We start from the raw sequence: 13,710 nt of genomic DNA, 5'->3' as shown, positions 1-13,710 counted from the left end.
TAGATAGTTACCTGGGCTAGGTGTAGTAAGGTCAGGGTTAGGTAGATAGTTACCTGGGCTAGATGTAGTAAGGTCAGGGTTAGGTAGATAGTTACCTGGGCTAGGTGTAGTAAGGTCAGGGTTAGGTAGGTTACCTCAGGGTTAGGTCAGGGTTATAGAGTTACCTGGGCTAGATGTAGTAAGGTCAGGGTTAGGTAGATAGTTACCTGGGCAGGGTTAGGTAGATAGTTAGGTGTAGTAAGGTCAGGGTTAGGTAGATAGTTACCTGGGCTAGATGTAGTAAGGTCAGGGTTAGGTAGATAGTTACCTGGGCTGGGCTAGGTAGATAGTTACCTGGGCTAGGTGTCAGGGTTAGGTAGATAGTTACCTGGGCTAGGTGTAGTAAGGTCAGGGTTAGGTAGATAGTTACCTGGGCTAGATGTAGTAAGGTCAGGGTTAGGTAGATAGTTACCTGGGCTAGGTGTAGTAAGGTCAGGGTTAGGTAGATAGTTACCTGGGCTAGGTGTAGTAAGGTCAGGGTTAGGTAGATAGTTACCTGGGCTAGGTGTAGTAAGGTCAGGGTTAGGTAGATAGTTACCTGGGCTAGATGTAGTAAGGTCAGGGTTAGGTAGATAGTTACCTGGGCTAGGTGTAGTAAGGTCAGGGTTAGGTAGATAGTTACCTGGGCTAGATGTAGTAAGGTCAGGGTTAGGTAGATAGTTACCTGGGCTAGGTGTAGTAAGGTCAGGGTTAGGTAGATAGTTACCTGGGCTAGGTGTAGTAGGGTTAGATATACACTACCGTTCAAAAGTTTGGGGTCACTTAGAAATGTCCACTTTTTTAAATCTATTGAAATAACATCAAATAAATCAGAAATTCAGTCTAGACATTGTTAATGTTGTAAATGACTATTGTAGCTGGAAACTGATTATTTTTTATGGAATATCTACATAGGCGCACAGAGGCCCATTATCAGCAACCATCACTCCTGTATTCCAATGGCACGTTGTGTTAGCTAATCCAAGTTTATCCTTTTAAAAGGCTAATTGATCATTAGAAAACCCTTTCCAATTACATTAGCACAGCTGAAACTGTTGTTTTGATTAAAGAAGCAATAAAATTGGCCTTCTTTAGACTAGTTGAGTATTGTCACGACTTCCGCCGAAGTTGGCTCCCCTGCCTGTTCGGGCGGTGCTCGGCGGTCGTCGTCACCGTCCTACTAGCCACTACCGACCCCTTTTTCGTTTGTCTGTTGGTTTTGTCTTATTAGTTTCACCTGTGTGTATTTTAGTTTAATTAGCGTCCTTATATATAGTAGGTTGTCCCGCCCTTGTTTTGTGCGGGATTGTTTTTTGTTACTCTGTTGTATGGTGGTTTTCGTATGTGTATTCTCCGGACTATTTGGTCCTGTGTTTGGGCTGGTCAATTGTATGCGCCCTGTATGTTGGCGTGACCGTTTTGTGCGCCGGAGAATAAATTGACGATCTACTGAACCCTGCTCTCTGCTCCTGATTCCACCCACCACTCCTAGTATCCCGTGACAAGTATCTGGAGCATCAGCATTTGTGGGTTCGATTACTGGCTCAAAATGGCCAGAAACAAAGCACTTTCTTCTGAAACTCGTCAGTCTATTCTTGATCTCAGAAATGAAGACTATTCCATGCGAGAAATTGCAAAGAACTGAAGATCTTGTACAATGCTGTGTACTATTCCCTTCACAGAACAGCGCAAACTGGCCCTAACCAGAATAGAAAGAGGAGTGGGAGGCCCCGGTGCACAACTGAGCAAGAGGACAAGTACATTAGAGTGTCTAGTTTGAGAAACAGACGCCTCACAAGTCCTAAACTGGCAGCTTCATTAAATAGTACCCGCAAAACACCAGTCTCTACGTCAACAGTGAAGAGGTGACTCCGGGATGCTGGCCTTCTAGGAAGAGTTCCTCTGTCCAGTGTCTGTGTTCTTTTGCACATCTTAATCTTTTCTTTTTATTGACCACTCTAAGATATAGCCTTTTCTTTGCAACTGTGCCTAGAAGGCCAGCATCCCGGAGTCACCTCTTCACTGTTGACTTAGAGACTGGTGTTTTGCGGGTACTATTTAATGTAGCTGCCAGTTGAGGACTTGTGTGTCGTCTGTTTCTCAAACTAGACACTCTAATATACTTGTCCTCTTGCTCAGTTGTGCACTGGGGCCTCTCACTCCTCTTTCTATTCTGGTTAGAGCCAGTTTGCACTGTTCTGTAAAGGGAGTAGTACACAGCATTGTACGAAATCTTCAGTTTCTTGGCAATTTATCGCATGGAATAGCCTTCATTTCTCAGAAGTGTATAATTGTAGTGTATAGTTACCTGGGCTAGATGTAGTAAGGTCAGGGTTAGATAGATAGTTAGTTACCTGGGCTAGGTGTAGTAAGGTCAGGGTTAGATAGATAGTTAGTTACCTGGGCTAGATGTAGTAAGGTCAGGGTTAGATAGATAGTTCGTTACCTGGGCTAGATGTAGTAAGGTCAGGGTTAGACAGTTAGTTAGTTACCTGGGCTAGGTGTAGTTGGGTTAGATAGATCGTTAGTTACCTGGGGTAGGTGTAGTTGGGTTAGATATATAGTTATCTGGGCTAGATGTAGTAAGGTCAGGGTTAGAGTTATGGTTAGGTCTAATAGGTTAACTCAGGCCTCCATCTCTAACCCTAACAGAGTTCAAGCTGAAGAAGATGTGGAAGAGTCCCAACGGAAGCATCAGGAACATTCTGGGCGGAACCGTCTTCCGAGAGCCGATCATCTGCAAGAACATTCCCCGTCTGGTCCCTGGTTGGACGCAGCCAATAACGATCGGCAGACACGCCTTTGGTGACCAGGTAGATAAGTAACATACAATACGTGTTTTAGATTAGATTTGTATTGAATCACAGAGCATGTGAGGAATGTTCTGTTGTTGATGTTTGTTGTTGTGTTGTTCCACAGTACAGAGCCACAGACTTTGTGATCACCAAGCCAGGGAAGTTTAAGATGGTGTTCACCCCAGCTGACAGCAGCAAGGGGAGTGAGTGGGAGGTCTTTGACTTCGTCTCAGGAGGCTGTGGGTTGGGCATGTACAATACTGATGAGGTGAGCAGGCTGGGGCAGGTTCTTTTTTTTTACACACTTTATTTTCCATCCAAGGAATGAAATTTGCTTTTGACATTAAAGAACATAAACTGAGCAAAAATATAAACACAACATGTAAAGTGTTGGTCCCATGTTTCATGAGCTGAAATAAAAGATCTCAGAAATGTTCTCTACGCACAAAAAGCTTATTTCACTCAAATTTGGTTGGACAAATGTGTTTACATCCCTGTTAGTGAGCACTTATCCTTTGCCAAGATAATCCATCTACCTGACAGGTGTGGAAAATAAAGAAGCTGATTAAACGGCATAATCATTACACAGGTGCACCTTGTGCTGGAGACAATAAAAGGCCACTTTAAAATGTGCACTTTTGTCACACAACACAATGCCACAGAGCGTGCAATTGGCATGCTGACTGCAGGAATGTTGCCAGGGAATTTAATGTTAATTTCTCTACCATAAGCCTCCTCCAACATCGGTTTAGAGAATTTGGCAGTACATCCAACCGGCCTCATAACCGCAGGCCACGTGTAACCACGGCAGCCCAGGACCTCCACATCCCTCTTCATAACCGTAGACCACGTGTAACCACGGCAGCCCAGGACCTCCACATCCCTCTTCATAACCGTAGACCACGTGTAACCACGGCAGCCCAGGACCTCCACATCCCTCTTCATAACCGTAGACCACGTGTAACCACGGCAGCCCAGGACCTCCACATCCGGCTTCATAAATCAGACCACGGTAACCACGGCAGCCCAGGACCTTCACATCCCTCTTCATAACCGTAGACCACGTGTAACCACGGCAGCCCAGGACCTCCACATCCCTCTTCATAACCGTAGACCACGTGTAACCACGGCAGCCCAGGACCTCCACATCCCTCTTCATAACCGTAGACCACGTGTAACCACGGCAGCCCAGGACCTCCACATCCGGCTTCATAACCGTAGACCACGTGTAACCACGGCAGCCCAGGACCTCCACATCCCTCTTCATAACCGTGGATCACGTGTAACCACGGCAGCCCAGGACCTCCACATCCGGCTTCATAACCGTAGACCACGTGTAACCACGGCAGCCCAGGACCTTCACATCCCTCTTCATAACTGTAGACCATGTGTAACCACGGCAGCCCAGGACCTCCACATCCGGCTTCATAACCGTAGACCACGTGTAACCACGGCAGCCCAGGACCTTCACATCCCTCTTCATAACCGTAGACCACGTGTAACCACGGCAGCCCAGGACCTCCACATCCCTCTTCATAACCGTAGACCACGTGTAACCACGGCAGCCCAGGACCTCCACATCCGGCTTCATAACCGTAGACCACGTGTAACCACGGCAGCCCAGGACCTCCACATCCGGCTTCATCACCAGCTGGATCATCTGAGACCAGCCAGACGGACAGCACCACTGAAGAATTTCTGCACAAACTGTTAGAAACGTCTCAGGGAAGCTTATCTTGTGCTCGTCGTCCTCACCAGGGTTTTGACCTGACTGCAGGTCGGCGTCATAACCGACTTCAGTGGGCAAATGCTCATCTTCGATGGCCACTGGCATGCTAGAGAAGTTTGTTCTTCAGGGATGATTCCCGGTTTGAACTGTACCAGGCAACTGGTAGTGTTTTGTGGGCCAGCGGTTTGCTGATGTCAACGTTGTGAACAGAATGCCCCATGGTGGCAGTGGGGTTATGGTATGGGCAGGCATAAGCTATGGACAATGAACACAATTGCATTTTATCGATGGAAATTTGAATGCACAGAGATACCGTGACGAGATCCTGAGGTCCATTGTCTTGTTATTCATCCTCCACGATCACCTTATGTTTCAGTATGATAATGTACAGCCTGTTTGTCCTGTCCATCACCTCATGTTTTAGTATGATAATGTACAGCTTGTTTGTCCTGCCCAGTCCATCACCTCATGTTTCAGTATGATAATGTACAGCCTGTTTGTCCTGTCCATCACCTCATGTTTCAGTATGATAATGTACAGCCTGTCTGTCCTGCCCAGTCCATCACCTCATGTTTCAGTATGATAATGTACAGCCTGTTTGTCCTGTCCAGTCCATCACCTCATGTTTCAGTATGATAATGTACAGCCTGTTTGTCCTGTCCAGTCCATCACCTCATGTTTCAGTATGATAATGTACAGCCTGTTTGTCCTGTCCAGTCCATCACCTCATGTTTCAGTATGATAATGTACAGCCTGTTTGTCCTGTCCAGTCCATCACCTCATGTTTCAGTATGATAATGTACAACCTGTCTGTCCTGTCCTGTCCATCACCTCATGTTTCAGTATGATAATGTACAGCCTGTTTGTCCTGTCCATCACCTCATGTTTCAGTATGATAATGTACAGCCTGTTTGTCCTGTCCTGCCCATCACCTCATGTTTCAGTATGATAATGTACAGCCTGTTTGTCCAGTCCATCACCTCATGTTTCAGTATGATAATGTACAGCCTGTTTGTCCTGTCCAGTCCATCACCTCATGTTTCAGTATGATAATGTACAGCCTGTCTGTCCTGTCCAGTCCATCACCTCATGTTTCAGTATGATAATGTACAGCCTGTTTGTCCTGTCCATCACCTCATGTTTCAGTATGATAATGTACAGCTTGTTTGTCCTGTCCAGTCCATCACCTCATGTTTCAGTATGATAATGTACAGCTTGTTTGTCCTGTCCAGTCCATCACCTCATGTTTCAGTATGATAATGTACAGCCTGTTTGTCCTGTCCATCACCTCATGTTTCAGTATGATAATGTACAGCCTGTCTGTCCTGTCCAGTCCATCACCTCATGTTTCAGTATGATAATGTACAGCCTGTTTGTCCTGTCCATCACCTCATGTTTCAGTATGATAATGTACAGCTTGTTTGTCCTGTCCAGTCCATCACCTCATGTTTCAGTATGATAATGTACAGCTTGTTTGTCCTGTCCAGTCCATCACCTCATGTTTCAGTATGATAATGTACAGCCTGTTTGTCCTGTCCATCACCTCATGTTTCAGTATGATAATGCACAGCTTGTTTGTCCTGTCCAGTCCATCACCTCATGTTTCAGTATGATAATGTACAGCCTGTTTGTCCTGTCCATCACCTCATGTTTCAGTATGATAATGTACAGCCTGTTTGTCCTGTCCAGTCCATCACCTCATGTTTCAGTATGATAATGAACAGCCTGTCCTGTCCAGTCCATCACAGGGTTCTAATACTGTTCTGTTTGTCCTGTCCAGTCCATCACAGGGTTCTAATACTGTTGTCTGTCCTGTCCAGTCCATCACAGGGTTCTAATACTGTTGTCTGTCCTGTCCAGTCCATCACAGGGTTCTAATACTGTTCTGTCTGTCCTGTCCAGTCCATCACAGGGTTCTAATACTGTTCTGTCTGTCCTGTCCAGTCCATCACAGGGTTCTAATACTGTTGTCTGTCCTGTCCAGTCCATCACATCACAGGTTTCTAATAGTGTTCTGTCTGTCCTGTCCAGTCCATCACAGGATTCTAATACTGTTGTCTGTCCTGTCCAGTCCATCACAGGGTTTGCCCACAGCTGTTTCCAGTATGCCATCAATAAGAGGTGGCCTCTATACATGAGCACTAAGAACACCATCCTGTCCAGTCCATCACAGGGTTCTAATACGTTGTCAAGGATATCTTCCAGGAGATCTTTGTCCTGTCCAGTCCAAGACATTCAACTGGCAGCCTCCAGTATAGGGTTTGCAGCTGCATTCCATCATGTATACTATTCTGAGAGTAAGACATTCAACTGGCAGCCTTTACAGTAAGACATTCAAGAGTTGCACTGCATTCCACATGTATACTATTCTGGAGTAAGACATTCAACTGGCAGCCTACAGTATAGAGTTGCACTGCATTCCACATGTATACTATTCTGGAGTAAGACATTCAACTGGCAGCCTACAGTATAGAGTTGCACTGCATTCCACATGTATACTATTCTGGAGTAAGACATTCAACTGGCAGCCTACAGTATAGAGTTGCACTGCATTCCACATGTATACTATTCTGGAGTAAGACATTCAACTGGCAGCCTACAGTATAGAGTTGCACTGCATTCCACATGTATACTATTCTGGAGTAAGACATTCAACTGGCAGCCTACAGTATAGAGTTGCACTGCATTCCACATGTATACTATTCTGGAGTAAGACATTCAACTGGCAGCCTACAGTATAGAGTTGCACTGCATTCCACATGTATACTATTCTGGAGTAAGACATTCAACTGGCAGCCTACAGTATAGAGTTGCACTGCATTCCACATGTATACTATTCTGGAGTAAGACATTCAACTGGCAGCCTACAGTATAGAGTTGCACTGCATTCCACATGTATACTATTCTGGAGTAAGACATTCAACTGGCAGCCTACAGTATAGAGTTGCACTGCATTCCACATGTATACTATTCTGGAGTAAGACATTCAACTGGCAGCCTACAGTATAGAGTTGCACTGCATTCCACATGTATACTATTCTGGAGTAAGACACTCAACTGGCAGCCTACAGTATAGAGTTGCACTGCATTCCACATGTATACTATTCTGGAGTAAGACATTCAACTGACTGGCAGCCTACAGTATAGAGTTGCACTGCATTCCACATGTATACTATTCTGGAGTAAGACATTCAACTGGCAGCCTACAGTATAGAGTTGCACTGCATTCCACATGTATACTATTCTGGAGTAAGACATTCAACTGGCAGCCTACAGTATAGAGTTGCACTGCATTCCACATGTATACTATTCTGGAGTAAGACATTCAACTGGCAGCCTACAGTATAGAGTTGCACTGCATTCCACATGTATACTATTCTGGAGTAAGACATACAACTGGCAGCCTACAGTATAGAGTTGCACTGCATTCCACATGTATACTATTCTGGAGTAAGACATTCAACTGGCAGCCTACAGTATAGAGTTGCACTGCATTCCACATGTATACTATTCTGGAGTAAGACATTCAACTGGCAGCCTACAGTATAGAGTTGCACTGCATTCCACATGTATACTATTCTGGAGTAAGACATTCAACTGGCAGCCTACAGTATAGAGTTGCACTGCATTCCACATGTATACTATTCTGGAGTAAGACATTCAACTGGCAGCCTACAGTATAGAGTTGCACTGCATTCCACATGTATACTATTCTGGAGTAAGACATTCAACTGGCAGCCTACAGTATAGAGTTGCACTGCATTCCACATGTATACTATTCTGGAGTAAGACATTCAACTGGCAGCCTACAGTATAGAGTTGCACTGCATTCCACATGTATACTATTCTGGAGTAAGACATTCAACTGGCAGCCTACAGTATAGAGTTGCACTGCATTCCACATGTATACTATTCTGGAGTAAGACATTCAACTGGCAGCCTACAGTATAGAGTTGCACTGCATTCCACATGTATACTATTCTGGAGTAAGACATTCAACTGGCAGCCTACAGTATAGAGTTGCACTGCATTCCACATGTATACTATTCTAGATATAGACTATACTAACTACTGTAGATATAGTCTACCTAACTACTGTAGATATAGACTATAGTCTACCTAACTACTGTAGATATAGTCTACCTAACTACTGTAGATATAGTCTATTCACCATATCTATAACTAACTAGATATAGTCTATTCACCATATTTTTTCTTGATATAGTCTATTCACCATATTTATAACTAGATATAGTCTATTCACCATATGTATAACTATATATATAGTCTATTCACCATATTTATAACTAGATATAGTCTATTCACCATATTTATAACTAGATATAGTCTATTCACCATATTTATACTAGATATAGTCTATTCACCATATTTATACTAGATATAGTCTATTCACCATATTTATAACTAGATATATAGTCTATTCACCATATTTATAACTATATATATATAGTCTATTCACCATATTTATAACTATATATATAGTCTATTCACCATATTATACCTAACTAGACATACAAGTCAACTTTGTCTAAGACAATGAAATGGGCTGCCTTGGAGAAGCGATCAACGACCACCAGGGTAGTGGTAAGCCCTTGGGATGGAGGTAACCCTCTGATAAAGTCTACAGACAGGTGGGACCAGGGCTCGCTGGGGATGGGCAGAGGTTGTAGCAACCCAGCCGGTTGCTGGCGTAAGGACTTGCTTTGGGCACAGGTGGAACAGGGCACAACAAAGGATCTCACCTCAATCATGTTGAGCCACCAGAATTTCTGCCTCAGGAACTCCAGAGTCCGATTAACCCCTGGATGCCCAGGTAATTTAGAGGAGTGTCCCCATTGTAGTACTCGAGAACGGGCTGATTGCAGAACGTAGAGTCTGTTAGTGGGTTCCCCACCGGGGTCAGGTTCTCGGGTCTGGGCTTGTCGGACCGTGGTCTCAATACTCCATATCACAGCGGCCACAATGCGGGAGCTAGTAACTGGAAGGTTGCAGGTTCAAACCCCCGAACTGACACGGTACAAAACTTTCGTTCTGCCCCTGAACAGGAACATTTAATCCACTGTTCCTAGGCCGTCATTAAAAATAAGAATTTGTTCTTAACTGACTTGCCTAGTAAAATAAAGGTAAAATAAAATATTAATATTATCCTTCATTGTCAGCTTGGGGATTTGAACTTGCAACCTTCCGGGTTACATTTAACATTTACATTTAAGTCATTTAGCAGACGCTCTTATCCAGAGCGACTTACAAATTGGTGCATTCACCTTATGACATCCAGTGGAGCAGCCACTTTACAATAGTGTATCTAAATATTTTAAGGGGGTGAGAAGGATTACTTTATCCTATCCTAGGTATTCCTTAAAGAGGTGGGGTTTCAGGTGTCTCCGGAAGGTGGTGATTGACTCCGCTGTCCTGGCGTCGTGAGGGAGTTTGTTCCACCATTGGGGGGCCAGAGCAGCGAACAGTTTTGACTGGGCTGAGCGGGAACTGTACTTCCTCAGTGGTAGGGAGGCGAGCAGGCCAGAGGTGGATGAACGCAGTGCCCTTGTTTGGGTGTAGGGCCTGATCAGAGCCTGGAGGTACTGAGGTGCCGTTCCCCTCACAGCTCCGTAGGCAAGCACCATGGTCTTGTAGCGGATGCGAGCTTCAACTGGAAGCCAGTGGAGAGAGCGGAGGAGCGGGGTGACGTGGAGAGAACTTGGGAAGGTTGAACACCAGACGGGCTGCGGCGTTCTGGATGAGTTGTAGGGGTTTAATGGCACAGGCAGGGAGCCCAGCCAACAGCGAGTTGCAGTAATCCAGACGGGAGATGACAAGTGCCTGGATTAGGACCTGCGCCGCTTCCTGTGTGAGGCAGGGTCGTACTCTGCGGATGTTGTAGAGCATGAACCTACAGGAACGGGCCACCGCCTTGATGTTAGTTGAGAACGACAGGGTGTTGTCCAGGATCACGCCAAGGTTCTTAGCGCTCTGGGAGGAGGACACAGTGGAGTTGTCAACCGTGATGGCGAGATCATGGAACGGGCAGTCCTTCCCCGGGAGGAAGAGCAGCTCCGTCTTGCCGAGGTTCAGCTTGAGGGGGTGATCCGTCATCCACACTGATATGTCTGCCAGACATGCAGAGATGCGATTCGCCACCTGGTCATCAGAAGGGGGAAAGGAGAAGATTAATTGTGTGTCGTCTGCATAGCAATGATAGGAGAGACCATGTGAGGTTATGACAGAGCCAAGTGACTTGGTGTATAGCGAGAATAGGAGAGGGCCTAGAACAGAGCCCTGGGGGACACCAGTGGTGAGAGCACGTGGTGAGGAGACGGATTCTCGCCACGCCACCTGGTAGGAGCGACCTGTCAGGTAGGACGCAATCCAAGCGTGGGCCGCGCCGGAGATGCCCAACTCGGAGAGGGTGGAGAGGAGGATCTGATGGTTCACAGTATCGAAGGCAGCCGATAGGTCTAGAAGGATGAGAGCAGAGGAGAGAGAGTTAGCTTTAGCAGTGCGGAGCGCCTCCGTGATACAGAGAAGAGCAGTCTCAGTTGAATGTCTAGTCTTGAAACCTGACTGATTTGGATCAAGAAGGTCATTCTGAGAGAGATAGCGGGAGAGCTGGCCAAGGACGGCACGTTCAAGGCTTTTGGAGAGAAAAGAAAGAAGGGATACTGGTCTGTAGTTGTTGACATCGGAGGGATCGAGTGTAGGTTTTTTCAGAAGGGGTGCAACTCTCGCTCTCTTGAAGACAGAAGGGACGTAGCCAGCGGTCAGGGATGAGTTGATGAGCGAGGTGAGGTAAGGGAGAAGGTCTCCGGAAATGGTCTGGAGAAGAGAGGAGGGGATAGGGTCAAGCGGGCAGGTTGTTGGGCGGCCGGCCGTCACAAGACGCGAGATTTCATCTGGAGAGAGAGGGGAGAAAGAGGTCAGAGCACAGGGTAGGGCAGTGTGAGCAGAACCAGCGGTGTCGTTTGACTTAGCAAACGAGGATCGGATGTCGTCGACCTTCTTTTCAAAATGGTTGACGAAGTCATCTGCAGAGAGGGAGGAGGGGGAGGGGGAGGAGGATTCAGGAGGGAGGAGAAGGTGGCAAAGAGCTTCCTAGGGTTAGAGGCAGATGCTTGGAATTTAGAGTGGTAGAAAGTGGCTTTAGCAGCAGCGACAGAAGAGGAAAATGTAGAGAGGAGGGAGTGAAAGGATGCCAGGTCCGCAGGGAGGCGAGTTTTCCTCCATTTCCGCTCGGCTGCCCGGAGCCCTGTTCTGTGAGCTCGCAATGAGTCGTCGAGCCACGGAGCGGGAGGGGAGGACCGAGCCGGCCTGGAGGATAGGGGACATAGAGAGTCAAAGGATGCAGAAAGGGAGGAGAGGAGGGTTGAGGAGGCAGAATCAGGAGATAGGTTGGAGAAGGTTTGAGCAGAGGGAAGAGATGATAGGATGGAAGAGGAGAGAGTAGCGGGGGAGAGAGAGCGAAGGTTGGGACGGCGCGATACCATCCGAGTAGGGGCAGTGTGGGAAGTGTTGGATGAGAGCGAGAGGGAAAAGGATACAAGGTAGTGGTCGGAGACTTGGAGGGAGTTGCAATGAGGTTAGTGGAAGAACAGCATCTAGTAAAGATGAGGTCGAGCGTATTGCCTGCCTTGTGAGTAGGGGGAAGGTGAGAGGGAGAGGTCAAAAGAGGAGAGGAGTGGAAAGAAGGAGGCAGAGAGGAATGAGTCAAAGGTAGACGTGGGGAGGTTAAAGTCGCCCAGAACTGTGAGAGGTGAGCCGTCCTCAGGAAAGGAGCTTATCAAGGCATCAAGCTCATTGATGAACTCTCCGAGGGAACCTGGAGGGCGATAAATGATAAGGATGTTAAGCTTGAAAGGGCTGGTAACTGTGACAGCATGGAATTCAAAGGAGGCGATAGACAGATGGGTAAGGGGAGAAAGAGAGAATGACCACTTGGGAGAGATGAGGATCCCGGTGCCACCACCCCGCTGACCAGAAGCTCTCGGGGTGTGCGAGAACACGTGGGCGGACGAAGAGAGAGCAGTAGGAGTAGCAGTGTTATCTGTGGTGATCCATGTTTCCGTCAGTGCCAAGAAGTCGAGGGACTGGAGGGAGGCATAGGCTGAGATGAACTCTGCCTTGTTGGCCGCAGATCGGCAGTTCCAGAGGCTACCGGAGACCTGGAACTCCACGTGGGTCGTGCGCGCTGGGACCACCAGATTAGGTGGCCGCGGCCACGCGGTGTGGAGCGTTTGTATGGTCTGTGCAGAGAGGAGAGAACAGGGATAGACAGACACATAGTTGACAGGCTACAGAAGAGGCTACGCTAATGCAAAGGAGATTGGAATGACAAGTGGACTACACGTCTCGAATGTTCAGAAAGTTGAGCTTACGTAGCAAGAATCTTATTGACTAAAATGATTAAAAATGATACAGTACTGCTGAAGTAGGCTAGCTGGCAGTGGCTGCGTTGTTGACTTTGTAGGCTAGCTGGCAGTGGCTGCGTTGTTGATTCGGGGGCTAGCTGGCTAGCTAGCAGTGTTGATTACGTTACGTTGCGTTAAAAGAACGACAATAGCTGGCTAGGTAACCTAGAAAATCGCTCTAGACTACACAATTATCTTTGATACAGAGACGGCTATGTAGCTAGCTATGTAGCTAGCTACGATCAAACAAATCAAACCGTTGTACTGTAATGAAATGAAATGAAAATGTGATACTACCTGTGGGTTACCGCTCTAACCACTAGGCTACCCTGCCGCCCCAAATATGGAGCTGCAGGATGGTGGCTGTGTAACGTGTATGCTAATAATCAGGAAGCAAGTACAGAGAGTGAATTTAATAGAACATGGAACATAACAAGAAACACGAGTAGCGTACAGACATAAAACAAAGGAACAGAAACAATAACGCCTGGGGAAAGAACCAAAGGGAGTGACAGATATAGGGGAGGTAATCAGGAAGGGTAATGGAGTCCAGGTGGGTAACAACATTCTTGATCTGGGTGATCTCTGCTGGGTCAATGTTTTGGCAGAAGCTTGCTGTAATATGATTGGTTGCAGAGAAGAGTCCAGACGAGGAATCAGTGGTTAATACTTTACTGAGAAACGGTGGCCACAGGATCACAGTATACTTGAAAAAACAACAAACACTAAGTCTCAAAAACTCACC

The 13,710-nt window shown here is 46.6% G+C and overlaps 1 pseudogene; it reads left to right on the top strand.

Moving 5' to 3' along the window:
- The window catches only part of LOC115119435 (isocitrate dehydrogenase [NADP], mitochondrial-like), an 83,383-nt pseudogene that overhangs the window by 32,629 nt on the left and 37,044 nt on the right, over positions 1–13,710 (top strand).

This window comes from Oncorhynchus nerka, unplaced genomic scaffold, assembly GCF_034236695.1.
Source record: "Oncorhynchus nerka isolate Pitt River unplaced genomic scaffold, Oner_Uvic_2.0 unplaced_scaffold_1190, whole genome shotgun sequence".
Taxonomy (NCBI): Eukaryota; Metazoa; Chordata; class Actinopteri; order Salmoniformes; family Salmonidae; genus Oncorhynchus; species Oncorhynchus nerka.
The sequence above is the reverse complement of the archived record's forward strand: the minus strand, read 5'-3'. Positions and strand labels throughout refer to the sequence as shown.